This window comes from Gorilla gorilla, chromosome 9, assembly GCF_029281585.2.
Source record: "Gorilla gorilla gorilla isolate KB3781 chromosome 9, NHGRI_mGorGor1-v2.1_pri, whole genome shotgun sequence".
NCBI classification, from domain to species: Eukaryota; Metazoa; Chordata; class Mammalia; order Primates; family Hominidae; genus Gorilla; species Gorilla gorilla.
This window is the reverse complement of record NC_073233.2, coordinates 105,709,989-105,726,100: the sequence shown is the minus strand read 5'-3', so window position 1 is coordinate 105,726,100 and position 16,112 is coordinate 105,709,989.

The following is a 16,112-nucleotide window of genomic DNA, read 5'->3' as shown; positions in this document are numbered from 1 at the left end:
AATTACCTCCTGAAGGCCACACCTCCAAGTACCAATACGTTTGCGGTTAGGGCTTGAATATGTGAATTTTATGAGGGACACATTCAATCCATAACAGGGACCTTATAGGAATTCCACTGGCCAAATCAGTCTGGAAAACAATAGGCAAATGATTGTAGAAATATAGACTTCTGAGTCCTGCTTCTTTGACATAGAGAATAAAGAAAAACTGAGGAATATATCTGAGAGAAGAGAGACAAATTATCTCTTCAGTTCCTGTATTAAGTCATTCTTGCATTGCTACAAAGAAAGACCTGAGACTGGGTAATTTATAGAGAAAAGAGGTTTAACTAGCTCACAGTTTTGCAGGCTTTACAGGAAGCATGGTACCAGCATATGCCTGGCTTCTGGGGAGACCTCAGGAATCTCACAATCATGGTGGAAGGGGAAGGGGAGCAGGCATATCACATGACCAGTGCAAGAGCAATAGAGACAGTGTGTGTGTTGGGGAGGTACCACATATTTTTAAATGAGCAGATCTCACAAGAATTTGCCATCTCTGAAGACAGCACCAAGCCATGAGTGATCTGCCCCCATGATCAAAACATCTCCCATTTGGCCCCTAATCCAGCACGGAGATTACAATTCAATATGAGATTTGGGCAGGGACAAATATTCAAACTATATCATTTTCCCCTTGGCCTCTCCCAAATCTCCCTCCTCACATTTCAAAGTACAATCATGCTTTCTTAAAAGTCTTCCAATGTCTTAACTCGGTCCAGCATTAAATATCCGAAGTCTCATCTGAAACAACACAAATCCATTCTACTTATGAGCCTATAAAATTGGAAACAAGTTAGTTACTTTCAGGATCCAATGGGGTTATAGACATTAGGTAAACATTCTGTTCCAAAGGGAGAAATTGGCAAAAAGAAAGGGGCTATAGGCCCCATGCAAGTTTGAAACTCAGTAGGGAAGTCATTAAATCGTAAAGCTCCAAAATAATCTCATTTGACTCCATGTCCCACATCCAGGGCACACTGATGCTTGTGGTAGGCTTCCAAGGCCTTGGGAAACTCCACCTCTGTGATTTTGCAGGGTACAGCCCTCATGGCTGCTCTTACAGGTTGTTGAATGACTGTCCTTTCTAGATGCAAGGTGCAAGCTGCTGGTGGATCTATCATTCTCAGGTCTGGAGGGTGGTAATCCCCTTCTCATAGCTCCAAAAGGCAGTGCCACAGTGCCATGTGGGGGCAGGCTCCAACTCCACCTTTCCTCTTGACACTGCCCTACTAGGGCTTCCTGCAGGGGCTCCACATCTGCAGCAGGCTTCTGCCTGGACACCCAAGCTTTTCTGTATATCCTCTGAAATCTAGCTGGAGGCTGCCAAGACTCATTCATTCTTGTACTCTGTGCACCTGCAGGCTTAACACCATGTGGAAGCTGCCAACGCTTATGCCTTGTACCATCTAAAGCAGTAGTCTGAGTTGTACTTGAGGTCCTCTGAACTGAGGCTGAGTGGCCTGGATGAGGGAAGCAGTGCCCTGAGGCTACACAGGGCAGCAGGGCCCTCGGCCAGGCCCATGAAACCATTCTTCCCTCCTAGATCTCTGGGCCTGTGATGGGAGGGACTGCTGCAAATGTCTCTGAAATGTCTTTGAGGCCTTTTTTCCCATTGTCTTGGATATTAGCCTTGAATCCCTTTCAGTTATACAAACATCTCTAGTAAGTGGTTGTTCCACAGCTCACTTGAATTCCTCCCCCTAAAAAGCTTTTTCTTTCTTGACACTTTGCTAGGCTGCAAATTGTTGAAACATAAATGCTGGGCTTTTCTTTTAAATATTAATTACAATTTTAAGTTATTCTTTTGCCCCTTCATCTGAGAATAGGCTATTAGAAGCAGCCAGATCACATGTTGAATGCTTTGATGCTTACAAATTTTTTCACCAGACACTCTAAATTATCATTATGAAGCTCCAACTTTCACAGATTCCTAGGGCATGGACAGAATGCTGCCAAACTTTTTGGTAAGGCATGACATGCATGATCATTGTTCCAGTTCCCAGTAAGTTTCTCATTTCCATCTGAGACGTCATCAGCCTGGACTTCACTGTACATATCACTATCAGTATTTTGGTCACAATCTTTTAAACAGTCCCTAAGAAGTTCTAAACTCTTCTTATCTTCCTGTCTTCTTATAAATCCTCCAAATACTTCCAGTCTCTCCCCATTACCCAGTTCCAAAGCCACTTTTATATTTTCAGGTATCTGTATAGCAACACCCACTCTTGGTACCGATTTTCTGGATTAGGCAGTTCTCACATTGCTATAAAGAAGTACCTGAGACTGGGTAATGTATAAAGAAAAGAGGTTTAATTGACTCACACTTCTGCAGGCTTTACCAGAAGCAAGGTGTTGGCATCTACTCAGATTCCGGGGAAGCCTCAGAAAGGTTACAATCATGGCAGAAGGCAAAGGGGGAACGAGCATATGACATGGCCTGAGCAGGATCAAGAAAGAGTGAGGAGAGGAGGAGGTGCTGTACACTTTTAAATGATCAGATCTCACAAGAACTCACTATCATGAAGACTGCACAAGCCAAAGGGGATCTGCTCCCCTTGACCCAAACACTTCTCACCAGGCCTCACTTCCAACATTGGGGATTAACATTCAGCATGAGATTTGGGTGGGACAAATATTCAAACTATATCAATTTCCATATTTAAAATTCCTGCATCCATTTCACCATTATACTGTATTTAACACCCATACAAAATAGTATATCTCTGTTTAATATGGCACAAGTGTATTTCATAAAACACTAATACTCTTCCTCTCTCCCCAGATTCTCATTACTGATTTCATTAAGTCTAATAGTTCAGGATGTTCAGGCAATATGAAAGCTTCCCCATCAAATCCAGATGGGCTTATTGTGGTTTTATGACCTATAGACTAATTTGTAAATTTAAACATTCATACACCTCATATAGAAGAGCAAGGCAAAAGGGAGTAGAGAGATATAGTAGTTAATATATATAGGTTAATATATACATATATAATCTTTCTAATACACACACACATTTAATGCCACTAAATTCTTCGTTTCTATATATAGCTTTAAGGCTATAGTTGTTTATTATTTCCTATTTTTACTACCCACTGCATCCTTTTACCCAAGCCAGCAACTCACTTTATTGCTATTTTTAAAAATCTTTTGAGAATTAAACTTATTCTTGAAAGGCTTACATATTTATTTGTCCTGACTTTATTGAGTCAATGTAGTTTTTACCTAATGTTTTCACAGTCACCAAGAGATGCCACATGAATCCTCTGGGTTCCAGGCATAGATCAGCTGGCTACATTATAGTAGGAAAAAGACAGTTTCTTCCTGATAATGGAAATTAATCAAGTTAGCCAGATACAGACCTTCTGTTCTACCTACTGAACAACAATGAAATAATATAAGTACCTGAGAAATGTAGGCTTCCTATAAGAATTTATGAAATAATTCAAACAATGGTAAATTATTCCAGCTATCTGTGGAAGACTTTTGTTGGAGAGACTGTTGAATAAATGTGCATGGTGACTCTTACTTTTAGAATATTAACCTTCATATTTTCTGACTTTTGAGTTCATTATTATTAAACCTTTAATATTAGCCTATTATGACTTTCACTTTAGAGTAACGTAAATCAGACAAAACTCAGGTAATAACAAATAAATTTCTTTTAAAAAATGACAATGGATAGGGATTCAGGAGAACTCTTTTAGCTGTGAAAATGATTGTCTTGTAGAAACCGTAATTGGTTCCTCTAATTGAGAGCCATCCTAATTGGGTTAGCTTTAACTGTTGGCATTAGCTGTAGCTACCTTAATTGTGTCTCCTGTACTAAAAAATCACAAGAAGGAATATACTGGATTCCATCAGAAACACAACTCTTAAATAATGACCCAACAAATGTCATGATTAGACTCACAGAAACCAACAAATGATCTTTTGATTCCTACAATGTTAGGTTAGTTTACAGAGAACAAAATTCAATAATTGCATTTAATGACATCTGAAAATGACTACTTTTTTTTTAAGTTAAAGAAAGTAGAATTTGAGAAAACAAGTATATTGAGATTGATGTGCTTTCTATAACTTTTGAGGAAAGTGGATTGTTCATTAGTTGAATAGGTTTAAAATGCCTTACAGTGTGATAATCAAAGTTTAAAAATGCTGCAGAAAAATACTACTACTAATAATTATTTAAGTAATAATTTTCTAATTTGAGGGTAAACATATTTGGCATGAGGTTTTCTTGAACTAGGATATATATAGTAGTAACCTATATGTTTTAATTGATACGTGATTTACTTACTACCTACCAATGTTAAAGTTACTTTTCTGTTCCTCTTGAATATTCTTAGATGTCTAATGAACTCAAATGGGAATGAAAGAATGGCCTTTAATTAAGGGATTATAAGGTGCATTTCCTAAAACCAAAGCATGTGGCAAGATTATTGACTCCAGTTTGCCACCAGCTCAGCATATTGGCTAATGGTTTTGATTACTGAAATACTAACAAATAATGGGGCCATAAAAAATTCAATTATCTATTGCTATGATACCAGTATGAAGATCCTAAAAGCATACCAGTTGCCTGCAGGCCATTTGAAAATTACAACCATTAAACATATTTCATCTGTGATTTACAGTACAGCAGGGTTTTGTTTCTGGGGCTTTTCTTACTTGAGTCTTCAATTATAAAATATATTTCACATTAACATGATGGCAATTTGTGTGAAACATATAGGTTTCAAGTACCAACTACTTAGAATTTTGTTGCTTACCAGGAGGAATAAAAATATCAATTCACATATCATTGCTTGATTTTTTAATGATCTATTGTTCTCTACTGCTAATTATAGAGTCCAGGAGAGGAAAAAAGCTATTAAATGTAAACTTCTCCCCACTGCTCTCAGATATTCATGAGTTTCATTTTGCTTCATAAATTTTATAAAGTAGGAGAAAATGGTGCCATAAAAACAGATAGATCTTGCAAAACCAACAACAATATTATACCAAAATGTAACGCATGAATTTTAGAATGAATATAGAGAACCCAGACCCATTCCTATACTTGTCCACGTCTTACGTAAAACCTTATTCAGGTACTTAATCTCTCATGCCTCCACTTTTTCCTCCAAAAATGAAAGGTATGCATTTAGAGACTTCTGGGAGGGTAGCATGTTCTAGTCAGCGGTGAAAAGAAAATGACTATTGCATTTAAATATAGGGTATTTTTGTTCTTTCACTTACCAACTTTTATTACTTCTATTTAACCTTAGGAAAGTTATATTTTCTAAGCCTCAGTTTACTTCATCTGTAATAAGAAGAAATAATTACTTCATTTGTTTATTTCGTTAATAAGAAAAATGCTTTGTACATTCCAGGTATTCAATGAATTATATCATTTTCCTTGTATCATACCTCTTGTGCTTTAAATTTTCTTGTAGCTCATTCTATGATACTATCTTATGATTTTAACAAATGCAAAGCATACAAAATAAATCTCATGTCACTTTGATCACTCCAGCAATAGTTGCATGGGTATAATCATCCTATTTGCTTATTTAAGGTATTTTAGACAAATCATTAGCAAACGATGCCATAAAAACAACTCTCACATTAAAAAATTCTGTGGTTGAGGGTTCAAAAATAAGCTATTTGGGAAAAAAACACTTCACAAGTAGTATAATTTTTCTCTTACAAAAAAAAGATTTTCTCATTAAATAAATACTAAGATTTGTATTTCCTCAGAGTGCTATGAAATGATTCTTTATTCTAAGGTGTGTTAAGGTTAGCAATTACAGGGCTGAAGGCTGAAGGCTAACAACCTACTAAAAAACATTTCTCATTTAAGGTTAGTTTATGTTCAGCCTAGATCGTATTTCATTTGTCCATTTTAACAGTAAAAAAATACAATTTGAACCCTCATAAACCTTCATTTTCTGTGACCGTATTAGGTGTATGGCTCAAAGCTACTATTTAGGGAATGGGAAAACACTTGCCTTTTTGCAAGGGCCAAAGTTTAAGAAAATAGTCAAATGGAGACCAAGAGGCAAGATTAATCTCATCCTACTTTCTTTCATTGTATGTGCTAGTTTTCAAAATGAGCATTTAAAGACAGTCTATAATGCCCTCAACAATTTTCATTGATTATGAAACACTTCACCTTTTCAAGGGACTAGGTTCACTGCCCATAAGCTAATCACCACTTTTTATTCTATGCAGGCAAGTATAAGTGAGCTTATGATGAAGTAATATATGATGTTTACAAGTATTCCATGTATACATTAGGAGGAAAATGAACAAAAACTGATACCTCAAATGAACTTTTAAAAAAAAAAGCATTGATAGAAATCTAGAAAGAGTATCTAATGTTTCTCTTTAAATCTGTTTTATCTTTTATTGAATAATTGTTACCATATTTTCCCAATAATTGCAAAATTATGTCTAAGACTTAAGTTAGAGGTAAGTCAAAAAGAAAAGCAGAGCGTTTTTCATGTTCCCCGCAATTCTTAAGGAATTACGAAGTTTTGGTAAACAACAAATGGAGAGACAGTGTATTGTAGAGTGCTAACTGAGTTCAAAACCCAGCTTTGCCAGTTTTTAGCTGCCTTGTACAATCATGATTTAATTCTAATTTCAAGTCCCCTCATTGCTGAAGTCAGGATAGTAATAACAGTACACTCACCATAGACTTATCTTAAAAATTAAATGAGTAGACATATATGAAATGACTTTGGCTAAACCTTATACATACATGTGTTCATTAAATGGAATACAACAAAACAAATAAGCAACCAAAGGTGGGGAAAAAGACGAATAATTGAGAAGAGCCAGCTTTGCTGTAGTGTGGTTAGAGACAGCCAGATTGTCATGTGTTAACTAAAATTTTCATGAATTCGCCTTGGCCACTTTCTTCTCCTTCCTCCCTTCCTCACTTTCCCTCTTCTTTCTCCCATTCTTCCTCCCTCCTGAGCTTAGGCACACACACACACACACACACACACACACACACACACACACACACAATAAAGTATACTACAAAGGATTTTTTAAAATGTAATGAAGAACATATAAGGGAGTTGTAATTCATCTTAGTAGGATTTTTTATTGTCAATATTTTTCAAATCCTATGGGTGTATTTATTTAAAAATACAGCTCTGTAAGTGCTCTCAGCTGGTTTGAAGTTTTCCTAAGCTACAATGCTTTCACTTTCTTTTGTCCAAGTTTTCTTCTTATAGAGTCCCAGTGATTATATAGCTAGTTGGGCAACATATCTGGTATGTGATCAATACGTTTAAAAATACATCAGTGTAAGCAAAAGAGTTCATGTGCATAGAACTTATTAGGATTTTGAAACATTTTTGAAGCTATAGTAAGCATTGGAAACATCTGTCCCCATCTTTCATGTAGATAAAAAGGTGAAGTTTTCAAAGGCAGAATTTGATCTAAATCTGCAACAAAGAAAAAAAAACAGTTGGGAAATATAAGAGGTTATTTCAATCTGTTAGGGAGCTAAATTCACTTATAAGCAGAAAACATGTTTAAATTGCAAATATGTCCAAAATTAATGAGAATGCACTTACAAATAACCACATTTTAGGACATCAAAGCTAAGATTAATAGTTTATAAAGACTTGAGTCAGAATGTTCCATCTTATGAATAAATGAGTAGATGAAATTATCCCGATCTAAGGAAGTCTGTCACACTCAGCCAAGTCTAATAAATAAGTACATGGAAAAATCAAGAAAGAATGATTAGATACTGACCCAGAAAAGAACTGAATCCTCTAACTCTTTGCCTTATTTGTACATAGGAGTTGGGTATCTTTTATTTTCATATGTACTTTTTAAGAACACTGTGATTTTATACTCAATTTAAAGAAAATGGTGATTAAAGAGTAATAGAAACAATTTTGCCATCTACCAGTTGGTCTTTTAGCTTTCAAAAAGTTCAGTGTGTCTTAGAGTCAGGTATGGAGTCCAATATTATGTCATCGTTTTTACTGAATGTAAATAGAATATTTTGTAAACTGTTTCCTTATTGTAAACTACATGGGGGCTCTATACTCTTAAGATCCTAAATGATCCTGTAATATAATTTTATATTATAAAAATGTCCTAATTCTTTAAAACTAAACAGTATAAAATGTTGAATTAGATTAGACTATGTTAAATTCTAGTGCTATGCTCTAATATTTTGCTATAATTTCCTTCAGTTTTCTGTGTCCTCTCTTTGAAAATTCTTCAAGCAGTTGATTCACTGGGCTCTTCTTGAAATATGGTGCCTTGCTTGGTTACTATATGGAGATTTGTTGAACAAATAATTTTTGCTCCCTGCCACTGTGCTTCTAAAATTGAATTTTTGCCATTCTCTCACTTCAAGGAGAACACAACTTCCTATGGGTTTGCATTTTAAAATGTAAACAAAGGAAGCAATAAACAAAGTACTCTTATTTTTAAACTTTTTTTTCTCCTTCCTTATGCAGTTCTTTATTGAAAAATGCAGATTCATTCCCATGTCCTCTGTGGTAATATTCATTGTAGAAATCATTACGGATGTGAGGGCTCTCCCTTAATTAAGAACTAAAAGGCTTCATTTCCTAAAACAAAAGCATGTGGCGGGTTTTATTGATCTGGCCTGTGTCGCCAGCTGAACACATTAGCAGAGGTTATTGATTACTCTAGTGGTAATGAGCTTGGGTTCCTTGTCAGGTGAAGTCCACATTCCTTGGGAGCATTTTCTTGAAACTGGCTAACATGGAAGTACATGTTCACCATGATATATGATGCAGTAGACTTTTAAAGCTTTATTGCCAATGAATCATTCTTTAAAAATATAACAGCAGTCATTTAAAAGGTTATTTTCCAGTCATTATCTTTTTTATAATTTCTTCTGAATGCTAATGATACACTTCTGAATAGATGCTAAGCCAAAACAAGACAAGCATTAAAGAAATGTAATCACATATGGCTCTTATTGCTTTTAATAAGTTTTCAAATAACCATCATCATTATCTTCTGATGACCAAGCTGAGTAACTTAACTAGTTCTGCTTTATCATTATCAGTAGTCATGATTTCTATCCAGTGTTTTAATAATAGCTGACAAAAACAGTTTTGAGAAGTGGTGACCAATAGGAAATTGTAATCTGGGCGGTAAAGAAAAAGACTCAAGTTTGCAGCATTTTTTAAGAAAAATGGCAACTTCCTCATTAGGGGAACTATCTTAGAGAAGTATTTCTAAAATATACTTTGTCCCATCATTTCTCTTAGGGTAGAAGATCCAGTGTACCACTTACTAATTCATTCTAGTGGAACACTGCCAAATGAGAAGGGTGAAGGCAATAAAGTGATTTGGTCTCCTTTTGATGGGACAACAAAAAGTTGACATTTGAGCTTCTAGGTTTATTATAAATATACAAGTGTTCAGCCAAAAGAAATGGAATAATATTAAAAATCACTTTTAGGAATGCATTTGGAAAATCATTAGACTATTTGATTTTTAAATATGCTATTTTTCACTGTAGATAAACTAAAAATAAACCTGAGGGGAAATGTTCTATTCTGCTTAATGGAAGGAAGTGATCCTCATGAAAATAATATGCAATAGCTCAAAACAACCAATTAGAAAACTAAGATACGTTATTAGGAGCATGGAATTTGTATGTTGATATTGGAATTTGGAATTACAATGGAAAAGATCATTGTATTTCAAACCTTCAATCTTTCATAGTCTGCTGAGAAGGTTCTGTTCAGCACCGAATATGTTATGAGGCCCTCTGGACCCACGATCAGACAAAGAAAACATCTACATTTCCCCTATGACCATTTCTGTTTCACCTGATTGAAGGAACATAATTATTTATAAAATTTGTGGATCAATCAAATCCCCAATCCCTGCCAGCCTACCAGAATATTATCCACAATGCAGAGATGGCCTGTGTTGCTCTATGTCTGCCAGACCTGACAGTATGTGTGCCACTAATGTAATGAAATATAAACTTAATGCAGATGCCAACACAATGTGGAAAGAAATATGTTACTTCTTCGAGTTCAACTTTGAAGGTAGAGACAATTGATATTTGGAAATACAGAATCAGCTGCAGATTTCTGAAGTCAAGTTTATCAGCAGAGTAACAGAATTTTGGTATAAAGTTCTAATTCAGATTTTTAAAAAATATTCCCTTTGAAACTGTGCTTATTTGGCTTGTTTTATATTTATTAAATTATCATGCCAATTGACTAGCTTTGGCTTAGTGTTTGTTAGGTGGTATCAGTAAAAGCAGCTTGCCTTCTATGAGAAATGTGGCCACCTCATGCCAAAAGCATTATACTCTTTAGCAATGGCAAGCATGGCAGGTTTGTACTTCACACAAATTCTTCCTTTCTAATAACATAATTTTTAATGGAGATGGATCAATTATTGACAATAAAAAGGTAAAACTTTAAAACTAATTTAATGAAGGTTAATATTTTCTTAAAAACATGACTCACTTTTGAGGGAAAGAAAAGCAAAGTTGTGGTAATTTTTGCTGTTTATAAAACCATGGCATAAATATTGCTATACTGTTGGCCCTTGAACAACAGGAGATGGGGCACCAACTCCCTGAGCAGCTGAAAATCCATAGATAATTTTTGACTCTTCCAAAGCTTAACTGCTAATAGCAGCAGTTGCCCAGAAGCCTTACCAATAACATAAACAGCCAACTAACAGATATTTTATATGCTTTATGTATTATATGCTGTATTCTTAACCCCAAAGCTTAACTACTAATAGCAGCAGTTGACCAGAAGCCTTACCAATAACATAAACTGTCAACTAACAGGTATTTTATATGCTATATGTATTATATGGTGTATTCTTACAAAAATTTAAGCTACAGAAAAGAAAATGTTATTAAGGAAATCATAAGGAAGAGAAAATATATCTACCATTCACTAAGTGGAAGTAGAGCCATCATAAATATTTTCTTCTTCATCATCTTCATGGTGAATAGGCTGAGAAGGAGGAAAAAGAGGAGGAGTTGGTTTTGTTGTCTCATGGGTGGCAGATGCAGAAAAGAAATCCACGTATAATTGGACCTGCACGTTTCAGACCCATGTTGTTCAAAAGTCAACTCTATTATCATTGTAGACCAAGTAAAAACCAATAATACTGTGTATCATCATGATGATTAATTTTAGGTATCAAGTTGAATGGATTAAGAAATACCTGGAAATCTGGTAAAACATTATTTTTTAGTATGTCTGTGAGGATGATTCCAGAGGTGATTTGCATGTGAATCGTAGTGAACTGAGGGTGGAAGATCTGCCGTCCATATGGGTGGGCACCAACCAATCTTCTTGGGGCCTGGAGAGAAGAAAAACGAGAAAAGGTGATTATGTCAATCTATCTGCTGGAGCTGGCCACAGTCTTCCTCTCCTGTCCTTGGACACCCACTCTAGGCTCCCTAGCATTTGGACTTCAGGACCTGACCCCTTGGGTTCTCAGGCCTTCAGCCTCAGACTTAGAGTTACAACATCAGCTTTTCTGGTTCTCAGGCTTTTGTATTTAGACTGAGCCACACTACCAGCATACCAGGGTCACCAGCTTGCAGATGACCTGTTGTGAGACTTCTCAGCCTCTGTAATCAAGACAGCCAATTCCCCTAATAAATTCAGTCTCATCTCTCTCTATCTTTCTGCTCTCCCCTCTCTCTCTATATATGTACATAAATTTAAGTATCCTATTGGTTGTCTCTCTGGAGAAACCTGACTTACACAATTATTTATCTGTCCTCAAAAATGAACAAAGCTTGTTTGGGATGTTAAAAAACGTTTTGATGTCTGCATATGAATAGCTGATTCAGGGAAAAAGTACAAATACAATTAAAGTATTTTAAAATAAAGCCTAGGAGGAAAATCTGAATTAACTGCTGTTATTTATAGTTACATAAATAACTATATATATATAACTACAACATATTGTAGTTAACAATATATGTATATATAACTACAATGTATGTATCATATACATATATATGTTTAATATATGTATGATATAAATCCAATATATAGTTAACTATAATATATTATAGTTCTATAACTACAACCTAGAATAATTATTATATATAATTATATAATATATATTCATATATATAAATAACTGTATGCTATATATATAACTACATGTAGTTACATATACAGTCATTTGTATAACTATAAATAACAGTAGAATGGCATCTGAGATTTGATCAATCCATTGTAATCTCTAAAAAAAATCATATAGTGTCAAATAAAGAGTATTTGTTCACCAGCAGGGATAGAACAAATTAGCCATCAGTTTGCTTCTCCAGGACATACAGAATAATGTATAAATTTCTTACCAGAAAATCTCAGTGCCTCCACAGTCCTGTTCTACTATCTGTTCCAAGTTTGTCCATTTGCAGTCACACACACACACACACACACACACACACACACACACACACTAGTACAATAGCAGAAGAGTCATATTTTTTCTTCTCCAAACATGCTTTACCTTACTGCAGTTCTGTTTATCCTGTTCTCTTCTTGGAATGTTTACTATCCCATCTCTATTTGTCCAAATTGGCTCAAACCCAAGAATACAAACTTGACCTATGGAATAAAAATGGAGCTTTAGATGCTGTGCTATTCTCACTAGTCTTTTTGTATCTTACCACTTTATATCTTGTATTATAATTTACACACAGCATCTGTCACCTTTTCAAGCCTGAATATTCTGCCAATACAAGTTTTGAAGTTCATACATCTTTATGTCCTCCTTAAGCATCTGGAACAATTCCCTGCATGACAGAAAACGCATACTTTGAATTGAATAAAATTGAGATGATACCTTAGAATGCTCTTTCTATCCAAATATACTGCCACTTTTACACTATGAAGGTTTATTTTACTCTGTCTTATAATATTAAGGGAGTTAAATGTTAAGAGTTCTTTCATCCAATATAGCCCAGAGTTTGTGCTGTCATACTTTCTAACATACACAGTTTAGGAGTAGCTGCAATATACTATACTGCTCCCCGTACCCCTGCCTTTTTTTTTTTAACTATTCAATTTCTGAGATTTTCTTCTTTGTTATCAAATCCTACACTGCTTCTTCCTGGTACCACTATCTTATTCCATCTTCAGTGTGGCTTTTCAATAAACACCAGGAAGATCTAGGTTCAAATCCTGCTTTTAAAAACTTAAATGTTCTGTATTACTTTATAAGTTTTCTGCCAAATATCAGTCTTTTTATCGGCCTCATATGTTTTCTGTGAGCATTAAATAAATAATGCATGTAAAGCATCTAGTAGATTGCCTGATACATAGCAATACTTGATAATTATGTTTTTAAAATTAATAATAATTGTCATGACATTAGACTTCTCTTCAAATCAGTATTTGGAAATGAACCTAGGCATATAAAGCATTGCAAATTTAAGCCACGTTAGTCATACAACTGTAAGGCAGCTTAAACTCTGTTGCTATAAAAATAATAATTTCTGCCAAGGTAGTAATGTGACAAAATGAGATAGTGGGCAAATAATTCTTTCAAAATTCAAGAAATCATCTTAATTATGACCTGTTACAATGGAATCGGCCACTCATTTTAGTCATAAAAGTTTAGAGAACCATGACTTTTACATCCAGAAGTAATTATTTTATTTATTTTAAAGATGAGAGAATTAAGAATAAATGAGGTGAGGTTGAAAATGATATGAGCTTGGAACATGATTAACATGAACTCACATTTTTGTTCTTCTCTACTAATGGTCATCTCCCCTGCCAAGCCTGTTTCCTTATCTTTAAATGGATATAACAGTGCCCATTTTATAGAAATGTTAGCCAAAAAAGGGATTATATTAAAAAGACTACTTCTGTGCATGAACTTACTCAACAGATGTTAATAGCCTCCCTGTCTCTCAAATACACACACGACACACACACACACACACACACACACACACAGAGAGAGAGAGATTGATAATGAATTGTTCAATGCCCACAGCAGAACTGTCTCTTCTTCTTTGTCTGTAAGGACTAGTCAAATTGCTAGTATTTAAACAATATATTTAATAGCGTCTAATGCATAAATAGATTTAAAAAAACAAAACTTTAATTTCTTTGAAGTTATATGAGATTTTTACAGAGTAGTCTCAACCAATTCAACACTCTGGAAAACAGTTATAGTGTATAACATAAAATTGTGTTTTTACATCAGTTTAAACAAAGAAAACAGTACAGATTATCTAATGACACATTTTCTAGTCACTGTGTTCTACTTACCTGTTATACCTTCTTCTTATATTCAGCCATTAGTATCTCTTTCCATATAATTCCATACTTATTTGAATTCTATTTACTTTGCCATGCCAATCAATTTTTATGTCATAATTTAGTTAATTCTAAACTTCTCAAACTTCTTATGAAATTCAATAGTTTCATGATGGCATTTCTATTAATAATGGCTCATTATCTCAAGAGTACTAATTACAGAATTTTATATAAGCCTCTTCAGCCTGCAGCAGATAACAAAGCTATAATAATATCTGACTAAGAGGGTAATGCAGTCTTCTGTCCATTCGTGTAGAAGTCTACTCTGAGAACTCCAGGTTACACAGAAGAGCTGGTTTCCTCCTCTACTACATGAACATTCCTGAACAGGCCTGTTGTAGATAACAGATAGATAAGAGAATGAGGAGCCTGCATACTGTTTAGGCAGCCACAGTACGAAGAGAAGAAAGTGATTTCTGTATTTACAATGATTCTTTCTTCTTTCCTTATACAAAATATATTGCAAGGTAAACATTTTAAATTCCATCAATAGCACTCTTTAGTTATGACATTCTTCATGACCATTTTGCAGACCACTACTGTTTCCTAATTTAAAAAATAAATATGGATGCGGAGTTTTAAAAATTTATGAAGGGGAATTTTAAGTTATTCAATTATAATGACTACTGACAGAGAGACACGATAAATTAACCAAACAGATGCTTGTTTGAATTTTAATGTCAAGAAATAATTCAGGGAGTTAAAAAAGTGTCTTTTTTTGATATTACTTTTTTTTTTTGAGATGGAGTCTCGCCTGTTGCCCAGGCTGTAGTGCAGTGGCGTGATCTTGGCTCACTGCAACCTCCGCCTCCCAGGTTCAAGGATTGTCCTGCCTCAGCCTCCCGAGTAGCTGGGATTACAGGCACATGCTACTACGCTCAGCTAATTTTTTTGTATTTTTAGTAGAGGTGGGGTTTCTCCATGTTGGCCAGGCTGGTCTCGAACTCCTGACCTCAGGTGATCCACCTGCCTCAGCCTCCCAAAGTGCTGGGATTAACTGCGTGAGCTACCGCTCCTGGCCTTGATATTACTTTTGAAGGGGTAATACAGTAATAGCACAGATGACTTTTCTCTTTAAAAGTGTATGTGTTGACTTATCTTACATAGGAGTATAGCTATAGTCTTCATTGGGTGTTCCATTTAATATTCTTATATGCTGAGGAAATTCTCATTTAACTAAAATAATTCATCAGACTTTAATATATGTCATACAATAAATTATATATTTCCATGTTCATATAAAGAAATGTTAGCAATAAAAATTTATGAGCTGCAATAATATGGATTAATCTTAGCAACATGATAATCAGGGTAAAATACTACCAAATATTTGCATATATTGTTATATCTTTTAAACAAAAAAATTTTAATAAAGCTTACAGATAAAGTAAAATTATATATATAAAATTTATATTTACAATAAAACAAGAGAATGATGAAAGCAGAATTTAGGATGATGGCTACATTGAAGAAAGTCAGAGGAATGGGTTGGTAAGAGGCACTGCAGTGTTAGACATAGGCTATTATTGATCCTATCTTTTAAGATGTGTTCTGCAGTTTAGGTGCCCCCAATCCTCAAAGCTAAAATGATTTAATACCAAAGTACACAATATAGTAATAGATTATAACCTGAAGCAGAAAATAAATCTATACAAATCTAAATAAACAGTTGAATAATTAATAAATGAGAGAGTAGAGATATATCCCTTGTACACACAAAATTTAAATAATTTATG